The sequence below is a fragment of the Lepisosteus platostomus genome, unplaced genomic scaffold (genome assembly GCF_059453375.1).
Source record: "Lepisosteus platostomus isolate fLepPlt1 unplaced genomic scaffold, fLepPlt1.hap1 Scaffold_40_H1, whole genome shotgun sequence".
Lineage (NCBI taxonomy): Eukaryota > Metazoa > Chordata > Actinopteri > Semionotiformes > Lepisosteidae > Lepisosteus > Lepisosteus platostomus.
In genome coordinates this window covers 398,810-424,591 of record NW_028291664.1, presented here as the reverse complement: position 1 = coordinate 424,591, position 25,782 = coordinate 398,810, and the positions used below count along the sequence as shown (strand labels likewise).

General features: G+C 43.5%; 5 non-coding genes across 5 annotated transcripts; 4 read left to right on the top strand and 1 right to left on the bottom strand.

Annotated features, from left to right (window-relative positions):
• Positions 1-1,713: 1,713 nt before the first annotated feature.
• Positions 1,714-1,785, top strand: trnag-ucc (transfer RNA glycine (anticodon UCC)). Its single transcript has one exon. It is a non-coding gene; the product is annotated as a tRNA-Gly (tRNA).
• A 5,120-nt stretch (positions 1,786-6,905) lies between these two features.
• On the top strand, positions 6,906-7,020 carry LOC148634128 (U5 spliceosomal RNA). Its single transcript, XR_015933662.1, has one exon. It is a non-coding gene; the product is annotated as a U5 spliceosomal RNA (small nuclear RNA).
• A 3,116-nt stretch (positions 7,021-10,136) lies between these two features.
• On the top strand, positions 10,137-10,218 carry trnas-cga (transfer RNA serine (anticodon CGA)). The gene has a single exon. It is a non-coding gene; the product is annotated as a tRNA-Ser (tRNA).
• A 2,651-nt stretch (positions 10,219-12,869) lies between these two features.
• Positions 12,870-12,951, top strand: trnas-gcu (transfer RNA serine (anticodon GCU)). The gene has a single exon. It is a non-coding gene; the product is annotated as a tRNA-Ser (tRNA).
• An 8,492-nt stretch (positions 12,952-21,443) lies between these two features.
• trnar-ucg (transfer RNA arginine (anticodon UCG)) lies at positions 21,444-21,516 on the bottom strand. Its single transcript has one exon. It is a non-coding gene; the product is annotated as a tRNA-Arg (tRNA).
• Between the last annotated feature and the right edge of the window lie 4,266 nt (positions 21,517-25,782).

The window sequence follows — 25,782 nt, the reverse complement described above, 5'->3', positions numbered from 1 at the left end:
GCAGACAAGTCATCTAATTTACCTAAAACTTCCCTGAGTCAGTCTTCACTTTCCTCATTTTTCACTCTCTTTTCTCTGATTATATCCAACAACTCGACTCGCTCCACCTTATATCTTTCTAGCGTTCCCTGAAGCTTTTGAAACTTTGTCAGCTCGGACAAAGACAGTTCCAGCTGTTTAGCTAGATTTAAGGTGAAACTCGATAGGACCAGAACTGCGTTCACAGACACTCCTGTGTTAAGCTGGTTCGCTACCTTAGCTACTAAATCTACTTGCAGCTTCTCAATATCATCAAAGTTCAACTTTTCGATACCACTCCAGTAACCAGGATTGTCGTCGCTAGAAATAGTACTTATAAGCGACTCCACTTCAGACATTTTAGCAGCCATTGTCATTACGTCAGAGAAACTTTAAGAGTATTACTTTTTTTTTTCTTTTTCCAAAATACAGTATGGAATCTAGACACCCGAGCAGATGGATTTCCAATCAGCACACGTTACACTAAACGCTAGAAAACAGGGGGATTTCTTTACGCAGTTATCAGCACACCCGGTATTCGCGTATAGAAGCCGCGGTGCTGTGCTGAACTTCAGTTATTCTGTGCGACTGATTCTCATTTCATTCTAAACTCGCCCACCCAGGGACGCCATTAAATGTAATGGTTTGATGGGTTTACTGAGACAATTATTAATTGTAGCAGTAATCACAAGGTTGTTCGTTGGGGCTTTTAGAAAATCAATCGTCAGAACAACTAACAACGCACACACAGGGGTTCAATAGACTAGATACATTTATTAATATAAATTGTGCACCAAACATATACTAGTCTGCCTGGATACGAGTGGCAGACCTTACTGTGAGGGTTATCAATATACAAGGTATATAATCCCGAAGAGATGCAAACACAAAGAGATACACAACAGAGAATATATGTCAATATATATCGTTCGGTTACCAAATCGCTAATCAGTGTTATTACCCACTGTTACTCTAAACTCGGAAGTAAATACATTACTCATGAATTAAATTGATAACAACTTGTGTTGAGGTACAATTAAATTCTCGAGACGCAATGTAGAACATGGGGTTTACTTATCCACTGTGTATGGATTTGGAATTTCCCGGCACGAACACCAAACCAGCTGACAGGCTCTGTTGCAGCCTCTGTTCCAGCGGTTGTCCAATGGGCGTTGTCCCGGCGTCCTCTGGCTACCGGCCAACCAGTCAAGGTGCAGCTCGGAGTAGGACGGGCGGAGGAATCTGACTGCGGCGCGCAGGGCAGTCGTTGCTCCGAGGGGATCTACCAGCAGTCCGGCTGGCTGGTAGAAAGTCTCTATGCACAGAGTGTGACCGCGAGTCCTCACAAGTCACTCTTGTGCCTGGGAAGAAGCTGGTTCGTTCCCGGTCCAGCACTGCTTCTGAATAAGCTATTCAGGTTGTCGACGAGGGTCCAACTGTAGGGTCCAACTGTCCAACACAAACACAATCTGTGGCGTTTAGCGTGACAGTCTTGCAGGCATCGTGCTGTCTCACTGCAATACTATACCGCTGGAGGAAACAGTCCATCTGGCCATGAAACTCATTTGAACGTCTAGCTACAGCAACTAACAATATCATGATTTATTCAGGATGTGTGGAATCAGCACGTCCCGGAGACAGCTTCCGAAATCGTGAGCATTCTCTGGTGGTGTCCTGCAGGGCACCTGTGGGCGTGCGTTGGTGGTATAGTGGTGAGCATACCTGCCTTCCAAGCAGTTAACCCGGGTTCGATTCCCGGCCAACGCAGTGGCGATTGGTTTCAAATGCTGTCATGAGCCTTGGATTGTGACTAGCAAAGCGCAGCCTTTTGAAAAACGGAATGCAAAACAGAATTGAAGGAGAATCTTACAGGGGATTCTGAGCGGTGTCTGCATACACGCAGTCCGATACGGGTGCTGAAAGCTTGAGCTACTCTCAATGTCATGCTGCCTTTCCCCGGAGTAAATCTGTTACATTGAAAGAATGCTTCTGGCAGGTTCAAAAAGGGACCCTTGTTAATTGGAGAAATCAATGATTTCGAATGAATTCTGTATGCGTTAAAAGACAGCTATACACAGAAAACATGCAGGACACTGCTCATGATGTTTCCCGAGCCGAAACACAGTGCGTTTTTCCAAGCCATCTGACAAAGCCCGCCCACTGAAAACTGCAGCAGATCGTGTAAAGACGTTCAACTTTGTAACTACTGCACGCACAGGAAGCAGAATAAATTCCTCTTTTCCGGTTTTATTTATGCGAACCATAAATAAACCAAATAAACCAAGTTGCAAGAGGCCCGCACCCACAGCACAAATTGCGCAGCCTAGGCCACCTCCTGCACGCCACCGCCTCCTGCTGGGCCCACTCTTTCGCACACTCACACGCCACACTAACAATCAAAAGTGTGGGCAAAACAAGAAAACGAGCGCACCGTTTCCTACACATCTGCAGTCACCGTTGCGCATTCGCAGCATGTCCCGGGATGCAATTCGGCCTCATTTGCATAACTCCAGACCGGCAGATCGCCACGCAAGCTCGCGACGTGCGCCTGCCACACACCGAACAAACCTTTTCAGCAATTTCCAAAAAACGGGCCTGCTCGCCTGCCCACAAGGCTCCATCTCTTACCTGCTCTCCAGAGCCTGCTGCCTTCTGTGCTTTTCTCTCGGCACCGCTGCAGCGCACACAACTCCTGCAGCGGGAGGGGGGGAGAAAGTTCCCGCGCTCCGCCGCAGGGAAGGCTTGCTCCGTGCGCACACGTCCTTTCGATGCCAGTCCAACAAGTGCTCCGCATTAGCTGCGTCGGGGCTCCGGGGTGTCGCACCTCACCTCACCTCACCTCGCACTGCCCCCTCCTTGAATGTCTGCCGCTGGGCATGCCCCACTCTCCTCCGCCTTATCTTATCGCGTGTGAGCACCGACAATGGCCACAATGCCGGGGAATGGCACCTGTAAATTAATTCTCTTCTCTTGCAGCCTGAGATCATGTCCTTCTTTTGGCTCCCTCCAGTTCTGATAAAAAATCTCACTCTTAGATTTGTTAATTTTTGCGGATGAAGCCAAAGAGAAACGATCACAGCACTGCAGAGCTCTGCTAATTGAGGCATTGTCAGAGAGGAGCAGGGTCATCCATGTATAGAGATGTCTTTACCTCTCCTCCCCCACTTCCAGGCACTGGTATCCCATTAATGGCCTGATCCTGGCGCAAGGCACAGGCTAAGGGCTCCATAGCCAAAACGAATAACAAGGGGGATAATGGGCAGGCCTGCCTCACCTCTGAACAGACTTCAAAGGGGTGTGATCTATTGCCATTAACCATTACTCTGCTGTTGCTACCTGTGTACAGCAGGTTAATCCACTTTCTCATGATGGGGCAAAAATTCATGTGCTCAAGTACCAATGTTAAGTACTGCCGGTTTAGGCGGTCAAAGGCCTTTTCTAGGTCTACACCTAAAATGCACAGAGGGAGGGAGCGATCCTCTGAGTACAGACAGACATCCCTCAACAAGGCCAGGTTGTCGCTCATCAGGCGTCCTGCTATCCCACAAGTCTGTTCTTTCCCTACCAGTGAGGCCACTACATTTTGTAGGCGCAGGAAAAGGGCTTTGGACAGGATCTTAGTGTCCACGCCTAACAGGCTGAGGGGTCTCCAGTTCTTTATGTCATTCTTTGCTCCTTTCTTAAACAAGAGAGAGATAGTGCCTTCTCTTAAGGAGTCAGGCAGCAATTCTGTCTTATAGCTTCCCTCGAATAGGAGCAGTAGCGGATCCTGAAGCAGATCCCAAAAGGTGCAATAAAATTCTTTAGGGAGCCCGTCAGCACCCGGAGTTTTCCTCTTCTGTAAGCTCTCCATAGCCTGTCTCAGCTCTTCTATTGTCAAATCCCTCTCAAGTACTTCCCTATCTTCTTCACTCAAAACGTTTTCTAGCTTTGAGGTAAAAAAATGAATTTCTTCATCCTTTACCTCTGTAGAGCTGTACAGTCTTGAGTAGAAGGCCTTGGTGCAGGAGAGGATAGCACTCGGCTCTGTTCTCTCTCGTCCCTCCTCATCAACTACACTTTCCATGACAGACTTGGAGCCTACCACTTTCCTGAAAAAGAAGCGAGTACACTTCTCATTTTCTTCCAAGAACTGCACTCTGCTTCTTAACAGCACTCCTCGACTACTTTCTTCGGCTATGCTCCGGATGTCCTTTTTTAAAAGGGTGATATCCTCGAGCACAGCGAAGCCACTGTGCAGCATCGTGTAGAGACGCTGCAGCTGCCTCTGTTTCCTGGCTAGCACTCCTCTCCGTCTGGCAGCAGCCTTCCTTCCCTCAGCCATGAAAAAGGCCTTTGTCCTCATCTTCACCTCCTCCCACCACTCTCCTACTGACCCGTACAGACACTGCAAGGACAGCCACTGTGATAGTTTCTCCTTGTAGCAGGATACTACCCCCTCGTTCTCTAGCAGCTTAGTGTTGAGTTTCCAGAGGCCTGGGCCAAAGACAGTCCCGCCCTTGAGTTCCACTCTACACCCTAAAGCCTGATGATCTGAGAAGAAAACAGGCTGAAGAGTGACCCCAACAACTTTCACTCTCTCTGAGACAAAGCAATAGTCAATTCTGGAGCTGCTATTCCTCCCTGACCATTTATATCCTGCTGTTGTGGGATATATACATCTATATGTGTCTGAGAGTTTAAAGTCTTGAACTAAGTTTTGCAGGGCCAGTGAGCTGGAATCCAATTTTATCAGAGAGCTAGACTGCCTGTCTGTGTGCTCTAAGATACAATTAAAATCCCCTCCCACTATCACGTCTGTGCTACTTAACAATAGGGGAGAGAGTGCCTTGAGTAGCTCCACCCTTCCTCCCACGTCAGTAGGACAATACACATTGATTAGCCGCAGGTTAACGGTCCCCCATTCCACATCCACACAGCAACCTGCCATCTATGACCCTCTGAATACTTTTCAATTTGAAAGCCCATCCTTTGAAAAGAATGGCCACGGCAGAGGCTCTGTTGTTATTGTCCCCTGACCAAACAGAAGGCCCTTTATCCCACCTATCTTCAAAGCTTTTATACCTCTCTTGATAGGCTAAAGCACACTCCTGCAACATCAACACATCTCCCTCTCTCTGCTGGAGGTAATCAAAGACACACTGGCATTTAACTCTGTCATTGATACCTCTGGTGTTAAGAGAAATTATGTTTAGAGCCATATTACATAAGAAAGTGGAACCAGTCTTTACAAAACACATTTCTCTTCGGTCTCACCTGTTACCTTCTCTTTTTCTTTTTCTTCTTACCAATTTCCTGCCAGCCATCCTCTGAATGAGCCTTCATCAGGGTGGCAGCAGTAAAAGCGTTCACGGAGTCCATTTCAAGGAAGGGGGTAGAGGGAGGGGTGGAGGGGTTCCAGCTGTTCCCATCGCCATGCTCTCCTTCCTCCTCGCTCGGGGAGAAAACAGAGTCATTTTTCCTTTTCCTCAAGTCCAGCTCCTGGTAGCACTGAGGGGAAAGGGGTGCAGCCGATGCACCAGTCTCCTCTTCCCCCTCACCCACCAGCTATTGCAGATCCTCCGTGACGGACTGGATGGAGGAGAGGAGGGCATCTGTAGCACTTGCAGAGTCTGAGAAAAGCAGCTCCGCTGAATCCTGGGTATCGTCGCTGGACCCGCTCCACCGGTGGGGGCCCCACAATGGCCCTCGTTCTGAGGAGCAGGAGTGGGGGAGGGGTCCTCGCTGTTCTCTGGGGTTTTCAAACCCTCGTGCTTGTCTGGTGCAGTCTGCGGTTGTGGGAGCGTAGTGGATTTCTCTTCCACCGGCCCCGGAGCCACAGCAGGACTGATCCTGGCTGGAGGCTGAGACTCTTTGTTCAACAAGGGTTCTTTGTTTGACTTGTTGTTTGCTTTGGCTTTTCGGGCCGGTTTGGCTGAAACAAGCACTGCCTCATCCTTTCTCATTTTGAGTTTATTGGCGTAGGCTTGAGGGCAGTTCTTAAAAACGTGTCCTTCCGAGCCACATAAATTGCACTTTGGCAGCATTGAACAGTCAGAGGCTAAATGTCCCTGTTTGCCACAGGTCTTGCAGCATTTCACAGTGCAGGACGATGCCAGGTGTCCCACAGCACCACAGCGCCGACGCACCTTTGGTTGTCCCACATAAAAAACATAGCCATTGCAGGCGCCCAGCCGGATTGTAGAGGGCAGGTGCCTTAAGCCTCCATTTACATTGTCCGGTAGCAAGCGAACCTCGAATTTCCTTGCTCCTGTTTTTATACCGTCAACATCTCTAACCTCAGTTCCATGGTGGACTGTGCAGTACTGCTTAAGCCAGGTGTGAATGTCCTCCGTCTTTGCCATTTCCGAGAACATAACAACATGCACCGTTTTCCTCTCTCTCTGTGTCAGAGGCTGCAAGTTGATCTTCTCAAGGGCAGGAACTTTCCCTCTTTTTGCCTCAAACACATCCACACATTGTTCAAACAGAGAATAGGTAGCAAAAACAACCTCAAATGCTTTCTGACCTGGGAGAGCGAAGATGAAATCCAAGTGCCGAGGTTCAAAGCCAAGTTCCTTCTGTAACACTTTTCTGCCTAACTGCATACGATCCATGAAGAGGTCATCCAAAAGCTCAAAACGTACAGCATTCTTGCGGGATCCAAAGGTTGCCATCTCAAACTGCAAAACAAACACTGCTTCCAGAAAACAAGAAAACAATCCAACTACACCAACTACAGGCTGATCAAGGTATCTCCCCTGCCAGGTAAGCCGAGAGCCGCAGGCGATGAGCCCGGAGCTGAACGGGCCCCACTGGCTCGTTTGTAAGGCCAGGTGCATTGCCAACCACGACCGGCAGGGCAGAGGGCTTGAAGGCGGCCTGGGCTCCTGCAGCTGTCCAGCCACGCACTCTGGTTTCTCTTCATCTCGTACAAATCTTTTGCCTTTTACTAAAGATTTCCATGGAGAGGAGCATGAATGAGTTCCATACAATTTTTGTGCTACCCTGCCTTCGGGTGGGGCGCAGCTGGGCTGGTCAAAGAGAGAAAACAAAACCGCTCACAATCGCTCTTACAATGCAGTAAGTAGCACAGGCTACTTAGGGAGTAGGCTGATGTGTTTAAAAACAACCAGCACCAGGCAGGAGTCGAACCTCCAAACTCCTAATCCATAGTCAGACACATTATCCATTGCACCACTGACCCTGGTGTGACATTGCAGGACTGTAACCCAGAGAGCTTAGCACTGCAACTAGTAAAATATTACCCCCGGTCCATTCTTTTCCAAAAGTGAGAAACACCTGTTTTCTACATTTTGTCTGTTTTAAAATCATATCTCTTTAAACCAAACCAAGAGTTTGTCTTTTGCACTGATATTCTGATTCATTTCGATTTCCAAAGCATCATAAAATTGTCCCTTCCTCCAGACTCTACTTCTCTCTTGTAGTAGTACAGCAGACCTTTCCAGGTGAGCAGATCACAGAGTCCGAAATGAGCTTCCTCCATCAAGCAAAGTACCTGAACATGACTCTGTCATCATAAAAGCGCCCCAGTAATAAAGAAATTAAATCCGAAATCAAGAGGGCAGTTGCCTACTGAAGTTCAAGAAGTCATAAATTTTAACCTAGCAACACATTAAAGGCTGCATCTATACAAGTACGATTCTAGAAATGCTCACCAGATTACGTTTTAAGAAAGAACTGCGCCTCAGGTTCCGCCGAGATCTTAACTCGGATGGCAGGATTCAGAGTCTGGAGTGTGGAATGATGGCGCACGGAGGGTCCACATACTGTGGATCCCTCAGTGATCTTCCGCGTGTTCAAACCGCCAGCGTGTGACTCCCCTGTCCCCGTGACCTCATTGCTCTGCTCTCGCCTCTGTGCAGCTGTGCCCGACTCATGGTAAAGTGGAAAAAAATATGCCCTCAACGTGAGATTTACACTGGAGTGAGGATAGTTGTTACCTTCTTATCGTTGAAACGGATGTATGTGATATGGCGACTAGGTTCTTCTCCATTAGCAGGCTTAAGGTTAAAGAAAAAAACATTGCTGACTTCTTTTTTTTTTGCCAGCCGCGAGCGCTGATTAGCGAGGGTTGTATTTCATATTTTGCAAGTTGCATCCATTTTAAGAAAAACAAGTCGTTCAAGACAGGAAATGAATACTTGCATTTAATTAAGTCTAGACGTATGCGGTTGTCCATAATGACCAGTTCTGTTCGAGAACACAGAACAAAAAAAGGCACCACTGGGATTCAGACCCAGGATCTCTTGTTTACTAAACAGGCGCTTTAACCAACTAAGCCACGGCGCCCTGGGAGTGCTGTCTTTTTGCAGCCACTTGGACACAACACTCAAACACATCTGCATTCGGTGTGTGCTCCGCCTGCTCGCTGAGCAAGTTGCCACCTTTACATACAATAGCAACATCGACACCAAGAGAAAGGATGACAAATGGCTTTTATCTGGAACTTTTGATGTCCAAGGAGCTCAATGTGCTTTCTGTGTACAACAGGGCCACTGAACTCCACACTGGCCACTGAACCACAGTAGTGGCTTGCTGGCTTGACATCTCCCAAGGAAAATGTTGAAATCGCATGTGGAACAGGAAAATGACCCTCGAGTATGAGGGAAAAAAAAGAAAAAGATCAACTGGAGTGCGCCAACCCATGTCAGGACAGCCCAGTTTTGTTGACGAGGTGGCCGAGTGGTTAAGGCGATGGACTGCTAATCCATTGTGCTCTGTACACATGGGGTCGAGTCCCATCCTTGTTGCTCTCCTTGTCTGACACTTGTGCCCGTTCGGTGTTGGCCCTCCTGTTCTTTGCTCCGGTACTAGAGCCGTACATTTTCTAGCGGTGGCTGAACATGGTATAGTAGCCTAACGTCGGTATCGAGCAGTGACAGTAACAGTATTTACATGCCGGTGCTGCCAAGTGGCTCTGGGTTGATACCGCGTTTTCACTTACTTGCAACGCAAACGGAGAAAGCGATTTTTGACAGTCTCTCGAGAGACTGCACTAGGTGTTTAGGGATAGACTTTGTCAGTTCCCCCTGGGATGATGGCCTCTCAAATAGTTTGTGATTCCTCTAGACGTTTATACAGTAGAAGCCTGCTTCGTGGCTTAAATCCAAGCTAATGTAACGAGTTAGAGGTCTGATGCAGAACTGCAAATTCAATGAACGGGAACAGTACAGTACATTGCACTGTATGTGTGAGGAAAGCTGCCCCCTTCTGTCCTTGTCGACCGAACAGAGGACTGTAAAGGATACCGCCAAGAAACTTTAGGATGCTGGCTGGAATACAGCTCCAAAGAAGCCCCTTTGGGTGTTATGTCATCAAAAAGTAAGAACAGCGACTCTCCCTTTGATCAAATGCGCAACAGAGCTGTTTTCCGTGGAGCAGGTTTCAGACCCGTAGACCTGTTTTATTTGTAGGGCAGGGCGCATTCCCAAATGCAAATCTCCTGTTTTAGAAATGCTTTGGGCGGCGTGAAGTGAAAATAAGAAATGGACTCCAGATGCACATGGAAGCAATCAAGTGTTTCATCCGAGCTGTTTCAAAGACTGCTCAAGATCTTTCCTTTCACAGAGGCACAACGATTAATGATGGGGGTGCACCCTTCAATGCGCCTTACGACTCTAGGGAGTGATTGAGACGATTCGTAGCGTGTGCTAATTTCCCTCTATTCCCCGTGTTGCAGTGGTAGGATGACGTAAATTCCTGCTTCGACACGTAATGGCATTATAATCAAGTGCAAGAGCTGAGGGCTTTAGTTTTGTTTCGTTTTCCATGGCGTTTGTAAGCACGCAAATCAAAGGCAATTCCTGTGTCTAACAGGAATGTAAATGCTTTTGAAAGTGCAGTGTGGTGCAGCTTGTAAAATCCTTATCCACATTTGTGGTTTGTTGCTGTTTTTTTTGTCTGCCAAAACTGCATTTTGACATCCGGACGGGGAGACTTTATCATTTGAACGTGAAGCCAGCCTTAAACCCTCTGAGGCGTGTCTGTCTGCCGGCACGTATTTTGTCAAAGGTATTTATTTTTTTTTTAACGGAGAGCGACTTTGAAAAGGTTTCCGCAGCCACGTCGCACTCCGTGTTAGATTAAAGGAGGAATGCGGCGATGGCGAACTCGCTGTAGTCGTGGCCGAGTGGTTAAGGCGATGGACTCGAAATCCGTTGGGGACTCCCCGCGCAGGTTTGAATCCTGCCGACTATGGCGTCTGCCGCACGTCTCCTTATGCCTGCGCGGCAAAGGCGAAGTGCCGCTTCTCCTTTCCTGGTACTATAAAAACGCTAAATCGCTTGGCCCCGCTGCCATGGAAATGAGTTCTTCAGATAACCACACATCTTGCGTTCGCACCTCTGGTGTTGTACTTATGCCTTTGAAAACCTAATGAATAAAACTGAAAGAACCGACACAATATATAGGTGCTCGTAAAGCACGCATTAAAGAACTGTTAACAGCAAGGGTTTCAGTGGGTTAACTGAGGAGAAGGCGTGATCGCTAATTGTTGACATTGTATTTGGTGTTAGAAACATTCTTACTGTGCATGACGTGGAACAAATGTAGCCACAGAAATTGCATCACGCTTTCATGTATGCTATTGCAGACACCAACGTTGCCTAGATAGAAAACCGAAATAGCCGTGGGTTTGCTTGCTGGTCTGAAGGATCTCTCTTCGAATCTCTATCATTTGTCAATGGAAGTAAAAGGCGCTGCAATCTCATACGTTCAGAATTAACCCCGCAGCTGTTGTTCGACTTTATTTCTTGACTAATTACAACTTAGTGTCGCAAGAGCAGTTACATAAACTTGTCTGGTATATTTGAACACAAATGCCGTTCTTCAATTAAAACTAACAGTACATTGTCAGGGACATTCAGTTCTATACAAACAAGAGACAGACAAGAGAATATTTCTACCTTTCATGTGGACTACGTGTTGACTTAATGATCGGAATAATTGAAAAGTTCGGGTTCATAGCCGATGCAGTGCGTGCTAATTAGAACAACAGCAACGCTGAGCTCTTAGCACCGTACTGAGCCCAGGTGATTTCCTAAAGCTGTCAGGTGCAGTTCATTTACATGAAGGAAATCTCTTACTGAGTACGATTACAATGCAGTAAGTAGCACAGACTACTTAGGGGAGTAGCCCGATGCGTTTAAAAACGACCCGAGCCAGGCAGGAGTCAAACTTACAATCTCCTGATTCGTAGTCAAACGCGTTATCTATTGCGCCACTGGCCGTCGTGTGACATTGCAGGACTGCAACCCGGTGAGCTCAGCACTGCAACTAGTAAACTATTACCCCCGGTCCATTCTTTTCCAAAAGTGAGAAACACCTGTTTTCTACATTTTGTCTGTTTTAAAACCATATTTCTTTAAACCAAACCAAGAGTTTGTCTTTTGCACTGATATTCTGATTCATTTCGATTTCAAAGAAAAAAAAACCTACCTTCCAAAGCATTATAAAATTGTCCCTTCTTCCAGACTCTACTTCTCTCTTTTAGTAGTACAGCAGACCTTTCCAGGTGAGCAGATCACAGAGTCCGAAATGAGCTTCCTCCATCAAGCAAAGTACCTGAACATGACTCTGTCTTCATAAAAGCGCCCCTGTAATAAAGAAATTGAATCTGAAATCAAGAGGGCAGTTACCTACTGAAATACAAGAAGTCATCAATTTTAACCTAGCAACACATTAAAGGCTGCATCTATACAAGTACGATTCTAGAAATGCTCACCAGATTACGTTTTAAGAAGGAACTGCGCCTCAGGTTCCGCCGAGATCTTAACTCGGATGGCAGGATTCAGAGTCCGGAGTGCGGACTGATGGCGCACGGAGGGTCCATATACTGTGGATCCCTCAGTGATCTTCCGCGTATTCAAACCGCCAGCATGTGACTCCCCTGTCCCCGTGACCTCATTGCTCTGCTCTCTCCTCTGTGCAGCTGAGCCCGATTCACGGTAAAGTGAAAAAAAAGATGCCCTCAACGTGAGATTTACTCTGGAGCAAGGATAGATGTTACCTTTTTATCATTGAACAGGATGTATGTGATGTGGCGACTAGGTTCAATTTTGTATCCTCTTTAAAAGATTAAGAACTGGGGTGAGCGTGATTTACCACCCTTTCAGCTAAGAACCCGACGTGCGCACCGTTTAAGCTGCATAGACTCGGTTGTTTAACTCTTCTCCATTAGCAGGGTTAAGGTTAAAGAAAAAAAACATTGCTGACTTCTTTTTTTTTTTGCCAGCCGCTAGCACTGATTAGCAAGGTTTGTATTTCATGTTTTGCAAGTTGCATCCATTTTAAGAAAAACAAGTCGTGTTAAAGACAGGAAATGAATACTTGCATTTAATTAGGTCTAGCTGTAGGCGGTTGTCCATAATGACCAGTTCTGTTCGAGAACACAGAACAAAAAAGGCACTGCTGGGATTCGTACCCAGGATCTCCTGTTTACTAGACAGGCGCTTTAACCAACTAAGCCACGACGCCCTGGGAGTGCTGTCGTTTTGCAGCCACTTGGACACACCACTCAGACACATCTGCATTCGGTGTGTGCTCCGCCTGTTCGCTGAGCAAGTTGCCACCTTTACATACAATAGCAACATCGACACCAAGAGAAAGGATGACAAATGGCTTTTATCTGGAACTTTTCATGTCCAAGGAGCTCAATGTGCATTCTGTGTACAACAGGGCCACTGAACTCCACAATGGCCACTGAACCAGTGGCTTGCTGGCTTGACATCTCCCAAGGAAAATGTTGAAATCGCATGTGGAACAGGAAAATGACCCTCGAGTACGAGGGAAAAAAAAGAAAAAGATCATCTGGAGCGCTGCAACCCATGTCTGGACAGCCCAGTTTCCTAGACGAGGTGGCCGAGTGGTTAAGGCGATGGACTGCTAATCCATTGTACTCTGCACGCATGGGTTCGAGTCCCATTCTCGTCACTCTCCATGTGTGCCCGTGTGCCTTTGGCCCTCCTGTTGTTTGCTCCAGTACTAGAGCCGTACATTTCCTAGCGGTGGCTGAACATGGTATAGTAGGCTAACGTCAGTATCGAGCAGTGACAGTAACAGTATTTACGTGCCGCTGCTGCCAAGTGGCTCTGGTTTGAGACCGCGTTTTCACTTACTTGCAACGCAAACGGAGAAAGCGATTTTTGACAGTCTCTCGAGAGATTGCGCTAGGTGTTTAGGGATAGACTTTGTCAGTTCCCCTGGGATGATGGCCTCTCAAATAGTTTGTGATTTCTCTAGACGTTTATAGACTAGAAGCCTGCTTCATGGCTTAAATCCAAGCTAAGGAAACGAGTTAGAGGTCTGATGCAGAACTGCGAATTCAATGAACGGGAACACTATAGTACATTGCACTGTGTATGTGAGGAAAGCTGCCCCCTTCTGTCCCTTGTCGACCGAACAGAGGACTGTAAAGGATACCGCCAAGAAACTTTAGGATGCTGGTTGGAATCCAGCTCCAAAGAAGCCCCTTTGGGTGTTATGTCATCAAAAAGTAAGAACAGCGAATCTCCCTTTGATCAAAAGCGCAACAGAACTGTTTTCCGTGGAGCAGGTTTCAGACCCGTAGACCTGTTTTATTCGTAGGGCAGGGCGCATTCCCAAACACGAATCTCCTGTTTTAGAAATGCTTTGGGCGGCGTGAAGTGAAAATAAGAAATGGGCTCCAGATGCACATGGAAGCAATCAAGTGTTTCATCCGAGCTGTTTCAAAGACTGCTCAAGAGCTTTCCTTTCACAGAGGCGCAACGATTAATGATTGGTGTGCACCCTTCAATGCGCCTTACGACTCTAGGGAGTGATTGAGACATACGTAGCGTGTGCTCATTTCCCTCTATTCCCCGTATTGCAGTGGTAGGATGACATAAATTCCTGCTTCGACACGTAACGGCATTATAATCAAGTGCAGGAGCTGAGGGCTTTAGTTTTGTTTCGTTTTCCATGGCGTTCGTAAGCGCGCAAATCAAAGGCAATTCCTGCGTCTAACAGGAATGTAAATGCTTTGGAAAGTGCAGTGTGGTGCAGCTTGTAAAATCCTTGTCCACATTTGTGGTTTGTTGATGTTTTTTCTGTCTGCCAAAGTTCCATTTTGACATCCGGACGGGGAGACTTTATCATTTGAACGTGAAGCCAGCCTTAAACCCTCTGAGGCATGTCTGTCTGCCGGCACGTATTTTGTCAAAGGTATTTTTTTTTTTTTTAACGGAGAGCGACTTTGAAAAAGTTTCTGCAGCCACCTCGCACTCTGTGTTAGATTATAGGAGGAATGCGGCGGGGGTGAGCTTGCTGTAGTCGTGGCCGTGTGTTTAAGGCGATGGACTTGAAATCCGTTGCGAACTCCCTGCACAGGTTTGAATCCTGCCGACTATGGCGTCTGCCACACGTATCCTTGTGCCTCCCCGGCAAAGGTGAAGTGCCGCTTCTCCATTCCTGGTACTATAAATACGCTGAATCACTTGGCCCTGCTGCCATGGAAATGAGTTCTTCAGATAACCACACATCTTACGTTCGCGCCTCTGGTGCTCTACTTATGCCTTTGAAAACCTAATGAATAAAGCTGAAAGAACTGACACATTATGTAGGTTTTCTTAAAGCACGCAGTAAAGAACTGTTAACAGCAAGGGTTTCAGTGGGTTAACTGAGGAGAAGGCGTGATCGCTAATTGTTGACTTTTTATTTGGTGTTAGAAACACTCTTACTGTGCATGACGTGCAACAAATGTAGCCACAGAAATTGCATCACGCTTTCATGTATGCTATTGCAGACACCAACGTTGCCTAGATAGAAAACCGAAATAGCCGTGGGTTTGCTTGCTGGTCTGAAGGATCTCTCTTCGAATTGCTATCATTTGTCAATGGAAGTAAAAGGCGCTGCACAGAGAGGACCACTGTCGTGAGGCCGGTTAGCTCAGTTGGTTAGAGCATGGTGCTAATAACGTCAAAGTCGTGGGTTCGAGCCCCTTACTGGCCAGGTCCTTTTCTCCTCTCTTACCAAAGCTGTTAGGTTCCTTTCCGTGGTGAGATGGGTTGTCATGCAACGCTGCCACATAGTGCCGACAGACAATTAAATGACAAAAAATGAAGAGAGTTAAAGCAGCTGGAGAGGTTCTCTTACAACTTTTGAGCTGACACAGTTTTGGAAAATGTTTCCTTCACGCTGCACTGTACCATATAGGCAGCCAAGTGTCTCCAAAACAAAACAGAATTGACAGTCATATAATGTCCATTAACCCCGGTTTTAAACGCAGCATCATGTCTGCCATCATAAGAATATGAGTCCAATATTTTAGAATATAGTCAGAATGAATTCTAACCTTACCTGTGGTGTCTTTGATCCCTTTTGCTCAATGCATGGTGTACGTACTGCATACATGTGTCTTGAGAATGAGGAATGGGCCCCTGAGACAGTCATTTGCCTGTTTCACAAATGATCGTATATTACTAGAGATTCTGTTTGGGATTCAGATGTGCATTCAGACAGCAATCCCTTTCAAGAAATGATACGTTCTGGATGAGGTCAAAGGTGCTGGAACACTGTATTTAGGATGTGTTTGCAGTGATTGTGTGTCTCCTGCTTCAACGCAGTGATATATAGATGTGCTCCTGTAATTTATTGGTACAAGCCCAGGGCAGTAAGCAGTCTGAGGATTTATTTCCAGACGGCATAGAACAGTGAAGCAGTGAAGTAGTGCAACACACTGGATCATTATATTATTAGAATCTATTCTACTTAAATTATTACATTATACACAACTTGAGTTCATTTTAAAAATTAAAAGGTAATGAAAGGAATGCATTTTCATGAGAAAGATAATACCGATTTTTCATGTGATAATCTTCCTTATATCATGTCGTGCATCATTTGGACACTTTGTGGGCTTGAAATACAAAGAAAATCATGTTCTATGGTACAAGACAAATACAAAACTTAAGTTTTTATTTTAATTAGATTTGTTTATTAAGCATAAGCAATCATTTATTACATTAATATATGTGAAAATGACATTTTAGCACCATAATATTACATACAGGTCTCTAGCTTCAACACAGTGATATATGCTCAGTGATTTATTGGTACATGCCCAGGGCAATAATCAGAATTAGTATTTATTTCCATACGGGCTACAGGTAGTGTTGTGAAATACTTCAACACACTGGATCGCAGATTTAGACCCCCTGCACTCTTACTCCTTAAAAACCAAAGAAATGAAGATATGTAGCAATCACATTGTAACAGGGGTGACAGTGACTTAATGCTTATACTAGTGGACTTCTGGTACCTTTAGGGTACGGTGTTCCCTGAAGGGCTCTCAAACCCCGCATTTCAGATGCCTAGCTGTATCGCTGATGTGTTGCACCTCAGAATCACTTTTAAACCTTACCTCTGGTATCTTTAATCCCTATTGCTCAACGCATGGTGAAAGTATTGCATAAATGTGTCTGAAAATGAGCAATGGGCACCTGAGAAACTCATTTGCCTGTTTCACAAATGATCATATTTGACTAGAGATTCTGTTTGGGATTCAGTTGTGCATTCTGACAGCAATCTCTTTCAAAAAATGATTTTACCTTATCGCAGCTTTGCCCTTCTTGCCTCTTTGGACAATATCTCCATCTTGTGGTCGTTGTTGGTAATGTCTAGACAATATCTCCATCTTGTGGTCGTTGTTGGTAATGTTTTCTTATGCCCTTTTTTATTTCAATTCTCTATTAGTTGATTCTAGAATCTCTACAATAGAGTTGAAAACATCAGTTTTATAGCAGACAATATGACATTATTTATAGTCCAATTAGAAATTTATTACCCTGTTTTTAACATAATAACAAATTAAAATTGATTAAAACTAAGTTTGGAACACCAGGGAACATAAAAAATGATTTTTAGGAAAACCATGAGGTTCTCTGTGTCCGATGCCTGAAAGGGGAGAAAGCTAGAATCCTTTGATTTTTCAAAATTTGAAAATAAACATTATATAACAACAGCTTTCATTCCTAGGAGTGAAAAACAACCATTTTTGAAGACATATTAGTTTCTAAAACACTACAATAAAGTTAAAAACATCCATTTTATATCACATTATTTTTTGTGAAATAATTAAATTGGCTTATTTCTCTCGCATTAAATTGGCTACAAATGCAAGAATTCAACCAGATATTCTTGTAAAATGTATAGTGTTGCATTGCAGTTAGTTAATGTAGTTAGTCCATAGTCAGCAATCTAAACTTTATTGGTAAGCTTTAATGATTGATGTTGTACCAGTAACCTTTAGAAATACTATAGTACTTCACAAATGCTTTGTGTGTTTGGAAATCTTTTGAGTAAAAGCCTTATAAAAATAGGTTTAGTTTTTACAGGATATCACAAAGAAGTAGGATGGTATAATTCTTATAATTGCTTAGTGATTGTATTTGGAAGATTATGCACTAAACAGACTTCAGGGATGCCAGTGGATCATTGTGCTATTTGGAATTATTCCAAAAATCAAGTGACCTATTTGCTGAAGTATTTTTAGTATTATTTATTTAGTATTAATAAAGAATAGATTTATTAAAGTCATGCGATGTGCAAGCGGGATATGTAAAATAATTGAAAATAAAGTTTTTTATTATTGTTATAGAGAAACATGATCAGATTTTCCCTGGTTCAGAAAAAAGACGATTAAAATCTGTAATCTTTCCACTTGTATGTCATCAGACATTAACGAGTACAACCCCCCTCTCTGCCGGAGTGCTGGCTGTGACGAATTAAACCAATTTCACAGGTATTTTCAAAGTAGGAAGTACAGTGTTAACTAGTAGATGGCCTCCTCAATGAAATCGCTTCAACATGCTAATGCGTTGGTGTAACAGTCCGGGCGTGGCAAGCTTCCAATGTCAACTCGACTCGATTGGAAGACAATGAACGTATTTTAGCCCTAAATGAATTAATAGCAAACATGGTTTACATAAAAGACATTTTTCCAAGAAAGTTCATAATAATACGATCTATAGTTGAAATCTGAGCCTAAATATAAAGAAAAAACCATTTTCAGAGAGCAATCACGCTGTGTTTATGTAGAAAAAGCGATTAGGTTTATGAGCAATCTAATTACCTATTCGCTTAAAACGCTATATAAAATAAAGTTTATTTAAAGATGAATGATAAGTGTCGCAGTTTAAATAATTTTCATAGTAGGGCTAGGATAGATTCCAAGTGCATTTTTGCAATTTACGTTGCATTGTCCAATGTGATGTTGTAATACAGTTTAGAATACAGTAAGTCTAAACTGTATCAGCTTTATTTATGGGTTGCAATTTAGAAAAAGTCAAAAACCGCACTCAAAATGCAATTTAGAGCTTTCTGGCAAGAGGAGACACCCAAATTATAATGTAACATGCCACTGTTTGTGCATGAACAAAGTTATACTGCAATTTTCCTTAGATACGCGATTAAAAAAAATATTTTTTTTGAATCCCCGGCCGAACACATTCCATAAGAATCAGCGCTTTTATACAGTATATCGCCTTTAAACACATATATTTAAACACGCGTTTACGATTTAAATCAAAACGCAATTCAAATCAATATAAATGTTTATTTTGTAACGCATAGGTGACTATTCATTGTTATTAAAAAGACGTAAATTCGATCATGTTGTGATATTTAGAAATATAAATTTGTTTTGATGCGAGTGAGGTTTTATTTAATCTCTGACCAAGGGAAATGTTTCATTTTTTCAAAGAAATGTTTGTTAAAAATTAAAGTCATAGTTCCATGAGATTCAACCACAGACCATGTGACATAGGAGTCAGGAACCTAACCCACAGCACCACCAGCGCAGACACATGCTGAGGGCTGAAAAAGCACTACAGAAACATTATCGACTATAAAATAATGTAATTAGGCACAGAAGAAGTTTACAGCACAGTACAATAATAAATGCTGACCATGACTTTAGAAGCATAAATTACCTTACACTCAATTTAAACACAAGCTGTCTTTAGCCCTCTAAGCTGGTTCATACAGAAATGTAGAGAACCAGGCTCCGAAAAACACAGCTTCATTAGCGAATACATATGCAGAACAACTAGAGAAGATGTTTTACAGAGGATGGATTTTTAGAAACATCCCATCAGTGACATCACTGAAGTCAACTCCTAGGTAACTGTCGTGTGGATAGTTTCACAAGAATCAGACAAAGGTTTAAGCATCGCTTATTTTAGATAAAACTGCAAAAAAACAACAACAACCCATAATGTACTTCTTTGCGGCTCTGTTTGCCCAAATCATATATTCACAACGTGAAATTAGAAAATAATATTACGTAACCAAAAACCGCAATATGGAAACAGAACCTGTGTAATTGTTGACAGATGATGTACTCGTAACATTTTTACAAGACGAACTACAACATTTAAAAAATGACTTGTATGTACTTGATATCTCTAATCAATCCACTGCACTGCATTAAAACAAAACGAAAACTAAAACGCCCTGGGCATACCGTTTCGCGCTTCTTATCAGTTGCTCAAAAGCAATTTGACCGTATGAAATGCATAATATAAACCTAGAAACATATACGTGAGGAGTATTTACGTAGTATCGGTGTCAAGACATACCTCTCAAATACTGTAAATCAAGTTAAAAATATCTCAAGACCGATTCTGGTCATAATGAAACCATGTTTCGTGTATGTTTTCTTTAAAGTACCGAGACCAGCCATATACTGTATGTTTATGTTCCAAAATTAATATCGTTTATGGCCTTCACACGTGTTCCAGTATGCTCCTATTCTTTTTATGCTCAGGCACTAAGATTTCCCTTCAGTGGTAAAATTCCATATAAATATTCAATACTTAAACGGGCACAGTTAAGACATTAAATATACATATACATATACATATACAAACTGTATACAGTACAGTTTGCATACGGTAATATGTTTATGTTCCTAAATCAACCTCTTTTATGAGCATGTGAAAGGCATGGTGAATCGATTCTCAAAAATTACTGTACTTTGCATGATTGGAAAAAAATGCGTGATTGCGAAATGCTGTGGTGTTACTTTTACAAAGACGGGCAATGAAAAAAATAATGTGGACCAGGGCAATACTTTGAGTTTACAGCTTGTCCAAGTTCATTTATTATTAATACTATTAGTAATATCTTCATTAAAGACTTTGATGGCTACAGCTCAAACATGAGAAGTTGAGCTTTATTAGCTCCACCTTGCGGAAATTCCGGATACTATTATTTTGCTAGCGGTATTTACCGGTAACTCGCGGTATTTACCGGTAACTTGTGGTAGACTGCGTACAGCGTACGCCCGCGCATTTTGAATGGCTGCATCTGTAGCAATCATATTGTAGCAGACACTCAATTGCCTGTTTCACAAATGATCATATTTTACTAGAGATTCTGTTTGGGATACGGATGTGCATTCTGACAGCAATCTCTTACAAAAAATGATTTTACCTTATCGCGGCTTTGCCCTTCTTGCCTCTTTGGACAATATCTCCATCTTGTGGTCGTTGTTGGTAATGTCTTCTTATAGATAGATACTTTATTGATCCCGTGAGGGAAATTGCAGTGCAACAGCAGCTTAACACACACAACACAGCCACAGTGTAACAATTATATAATAATAGTACAATACTGTATATATACTGTATATATATATGAAACAGAAATAGAAACAGAAACAGGAATCGCTTACTACCTGGAGAATCTCTGTAGGAATATCTAGCATTTATCAATGGAAATAAAAGCTGCTTTAATACAGTGCATGTTCAAACTCAAACCCTCAGCTGCTGTTCTTGTTTGTTTTGGGACAAATTGCAACTGAGCATCGCATGAGCCGTTACGTACCCTTATCTGTTAGGGAATTTCAAGGGAGGAGTTAGGTCAGAATGGGTAGGCTGCAAAACAACAAGTAAAGATTTATTCCGAGATGAAACGTTGTGGCGGTTTTCTTATCTTTTCAACATGGACTAAACTTTTACGTGTTCCTTATATGCTATATATGTATATATTAGCACCAATGTCGTTCTTAAAAACTAACATGAAATTGTCAGGGACATTCACCTATATACAAAGACGAGACAGACAAAGTAATAATTCTATATTAACGTGGCCTACATATTGACGCAATGATCGAACTAACTGACGTGTTCTGATTCAGATCCCCTGCAGTTCATGCCAATTAGAACAATAGCAATGCTGAGTCCTCCCCACCCTACTGAGCACAAATTCAGCTGCTCTCCAGTTCTGTTCTGCATGTTTTTTCATTGCAATTGAGCTCGGAGCTGGAGATGATCTCCATACAGTTCTGTGTTAACTAGCCCGCACTTGCGTGCTAATTTACGGGTTGTGGCAGATGCTTTTCTATAGTTCATATACATGACGGCAACCTGTTACCGAGGAACCTGAGAGGTTTAAAAGCCTCACGAACCAGGCAGGACTCGAACCTACAATCTTCTGATCCGAAGTCAGACGCGTAATCCATTACGCCACTGGCCCATAGAACATGTGTTTGCATTCCACCACAGAGAGCTCTACACTGCTACCAGTAGTACACTTCCCCATCTAAATTTTCACAGCAAGAAACTTGTGTTTCCTACTATTTTTATCAGGTTTAAAATATCATCTCCTTAAAACAGAAAAAGTGTTGGTGTGTCATGCTGAAATTCTGATTGATTTTGAATTCAAAGAAAAAAGGTTTTCTTCCAAAACACCGTGAAATTGTCACATCTTGCAGACAATAGGTGTATTCCATGTTGAAAAGAGAAGAAAGAAAACCATGGAGCCTATTACAGGTGTGAGGCTTCTTCAGGTGTGAGAAGACCTCACGGCCGAAACGCTGTGTTTCCGTTCTTCTCTTTTCAGCATGCAATAAACCTATTACTTGTTCCTTTGCAGCCGAGGCATGCTGACGTAGCTACCCAGCTGAACATCTTGCAGACTCTACAGTACTTCTCTCCTGTAGAAGTAAAGCAGGGCTTGCTGGGTGAGCTTTTGCTCCGGTAAATTAGGTCACGTGTCATGTTAAATCACTTCTTCTAAACACAACATTTGCTGGTGCTAGCTTTCCCCATGAAAAGAGACATTTCCCTTACAGTACATGACATATCGTTTTTATTCTATCAATAAGTATAGAAATAAAACAAAAGAAAAAATGTTGTCGCCAAAGAATGCACAGCTCTGTCGCCTTGGGGAGGTGTCAAGGGCATTGAGCTCCTTGGACATGAGAAGTGCCCGATAAATGCCATTTCTCATCATTTCTCTTGGCGTCAGTTCTGCTATTAAATGGGACGGAGGCAACGGGCTCAGAGAGCAGATTAAGTGCACACCGAACGCAGATGTGTCCAAGTGTCTGTAAAAGCACGGTGCTCTGCTGGCGCTGTTCCCTAGTGGCTTAAAGTGCCTGCCTAGTAAGCAGGCGATCCTGGGTCTGAATACCAGCGGTGCCTCTCTCCGTGTCTTGTTGTGCCGCATATCTCATTTCAGACAAACATGTACAGCTTGGTTCAGTTTAATGCAAGAATTCATTTCCTTTCTGGAATAACTTGTTTTTGAAGAAATCCATACAGCTTGTGAAAGATGAAATCCATTTCTTGGTTGTCAGTGGAAAAAGATTGCCGGCTGCAAGAAGTGCAAGTGATTGTTTTCTTTGACCATAAACCTGCAAATGTAGGGCGCACAAAAGACTGTCAGACTCTGTGGTGCTGAAAAGTTGTTGGTTCAAGCCCCTCCAGTATGCGTGTCTCAGTTTTTCCAATGTAAACATCATCACCATTGCTAAAGAAGATGGCGCAGAAGGCTCCACAGCCGAAACGTTGTGCTTCTTTTCTTCTCTTTTCAGCATGGAGTAAACCTTTGCTTTATCCTTTGCAGCCTAAGCATGCTGACGCAGCTACCTTTCTCTTAACACGCCTCAATCATTATTCACCAAAACGATCAGCAGAATAAGTCGCCTTTGTGGTGATGTCACTCCTCTGCTTCACAAATGTCCTTAGTGACGGGCCATTTCTTTCTGCCATTTTTCCGGAGCGGTTATTGATTGCTCCATCATTTCCCTCTTACTTTCCATCACTAGATTGAAAAAAAAAACAGAAACAGGCTGACAGGACGACAATCAAATTGCAAAAACTCATCAAAGCACTCGATAGAGTATTTGAATCCACAAGTAGCTACGAGCAACTTTGTCCTGGCTTGCATGAAAGTCGGAAAATGTCAAAAAGAAAAAGATGGTGGCTTTTTCATATTCGTTCTTTTATTTTTAGTTCGTTGCTTCTTCTGTCCATTGTCCTCCTGCCTGGCTCTTGACCTGTGACTGTTTGAACGCACACAGTAGACTTTCATGCAGGGGATTTGTCCTGAGCCTCTGTGAAAGACCCACCCACCCCCATAAATAACTGCTCTAGAAACACATGAATGCAAAACTAAACCACAGCTTAAAGAGGAGCTTGTCATGACCGCCAGGCAGTTAAGACCAACTCTTAAGCAATCTAATCAGCACCAGCAGCGGGTGATTATTAACAAACGCCGCCGCACGAGTTAACCCACCTGCACACACTCCACCGTGCGGTACGCAGTGCTATTTTTACCATCTTTACCTGCTTCCCGCTGGTATTGAGTCTACTCCTTGAGAGCTCTACCTGGCGTTTTTTCCATTACCTCGTTTATTCTGGATATTGGACTCCCCTTCTGCCTTTTCGACTTTGGACCTCGCCTCTCACCTCGGACTGTTTGCCACCAGTGTTCTCCCTGGATTACGACTTACCTTACGCCTCTTGACCAAGAAACAAAGCAAAGCAGAGCAAAACAAAATGAACAAACGAAAACCCTCACGTCCCGCACTTGCATATAACGCCGTTACGTGCCCAAGCGGTATTTTACGTCATCCTAGCACTGCACCCCGGGGCGTACGGTATATGGGAACGAGCACACGGCATGAATCGTCTCGAATCACTCCCTACAGCTGTAAGGCACCTTGAAGCATGCACCCCCAACATTCTTCTTTGCGCATCTGTGAAAGGTAAACTCTTGAGCAAACTCTGAACCAGCTCTAAGGAAACTAATCCGATTAGACGTTACTTTGACTCATCTTTTAAGGGACCCTTGTTAATTGGAGAAATCAATGATTTCGAATGAATTCTGTATGCGTTAAAAGACAGCTATACACAGAAAACATGCAGGACACTTCTCATGATGTTTCCCGAGCCGAAACACAGTGCGTTTTTCCAAGCCATCTGACAAAGCCCGCCCACTGAAAACTGCAGCAAATCGTGTAAAGACGTTCAACTTTGTAACTACTGCACGCACAGGAAGCAGAATAAATTCCTCTTTTCAAACTGTCAAAGGTTTGCTTTGCGAACACTGCAGGGCATCGCACAATCTCTTTTGAACGGGGACAAACGATTTCTTATGGGGCACAGTAAGTACAGACGTTTAAAAAGCTCCACTCATGCCGACGATGCAGCATGAAGAAGCGCAACCTAACGTTTGCATTCCTAGCAAATTCCTTTTATTTTTTGATAAATAAAGACAGTCTTGTTTAACAAACAACACACACAACATTTTACATTGTCAATTCAATTCAAATCAATGTATTTCTATATAGCGCCTTTCACAACAAGGTTGTCCCAAGGCACTTAACAATGCAAGTTGTTAAGAGCCTTGTGTCTAATATGCCGCCTAGGTAACGTGCTGTCTCTTTGAGGCAAATGTTTAAATCCTCTGAGTTAAGTGCTGAAGTTATAGTAGTCCTATCAGTATTGTTGCCTCCGATCAACAGATCCTCAGTTTTCTCAGAGTTGAGTAACAAAAAGTTTTCACACATCCAAGTATTTCCTTCCTTAATGCATTTAACTAAACTGATAATAGAAGAGTTGTCGTTTGGTGTAAACAAAATGTTTATTTGAGTGTCATCAGCATATGAATGAAAGTTCATATTATTTTTTCATATTATCCTACCTATCAGCAGCATGTAGAGAGAGAGAGCAATATTGGTCCCAGCACTGATCTTCTGGTACCCCAAATTGAACTGGTGACATTGATGAAGCAGTACAATTATTAGATATTTGAACATAATGAAAACGATGAGTAAAATGTGAAGTAAACCACTGAAGGACGGTTCCAGATAAGCCAACCTCAAACTCAAGCCTGTGTAACAAAACAGAGAGGTCAACCGTGTCAAAGGCAGCTCTAAGATCTAAAAGCACAAGCACTGTTGCATTCCCCGCATCAGTAGCTAAGAGAATATCATTTACGACTCTTGTTAATGCAGTTTCAGAAACCAGACTGAAATTTCTCAAGTATATTATTTGAATCCAGATACGATTGACGTTGGGCAACAACTATTCTCCCAAGACTTTTAGATTGAAATGGGACCTTTGAGACAGGCCTGTAGTTGTTAAGAACTTGTGGATCCAAATTTGACTTCTTAAGGAGCGGTCTAACAACCGCTACCTTAAATTGATCAGGTACAACGCCTGACGCAAGCGATGCATTCATCATACTAATTATAGGTCCTGCCAGTCCTTCGAGGGAATCTTTGACTAGCTGAGTGGGGATGGGATCTAGCGAACAGGTGGTTGACTTTGTCTTACGTCTGTGTCCATGAATCCACCATAAGAAGAAATCTGAACAGGAGTGGTGATCATGCGAGGTCACCATGGAGGAAACCACTGCTCTCCCCCCAAAAAAAAACACCACTGCCCCTCTCAAGTTTGTTAAAGACCACATGGATGTTCCACAGCAACTCCTGGAACAATGTTCTGTGGA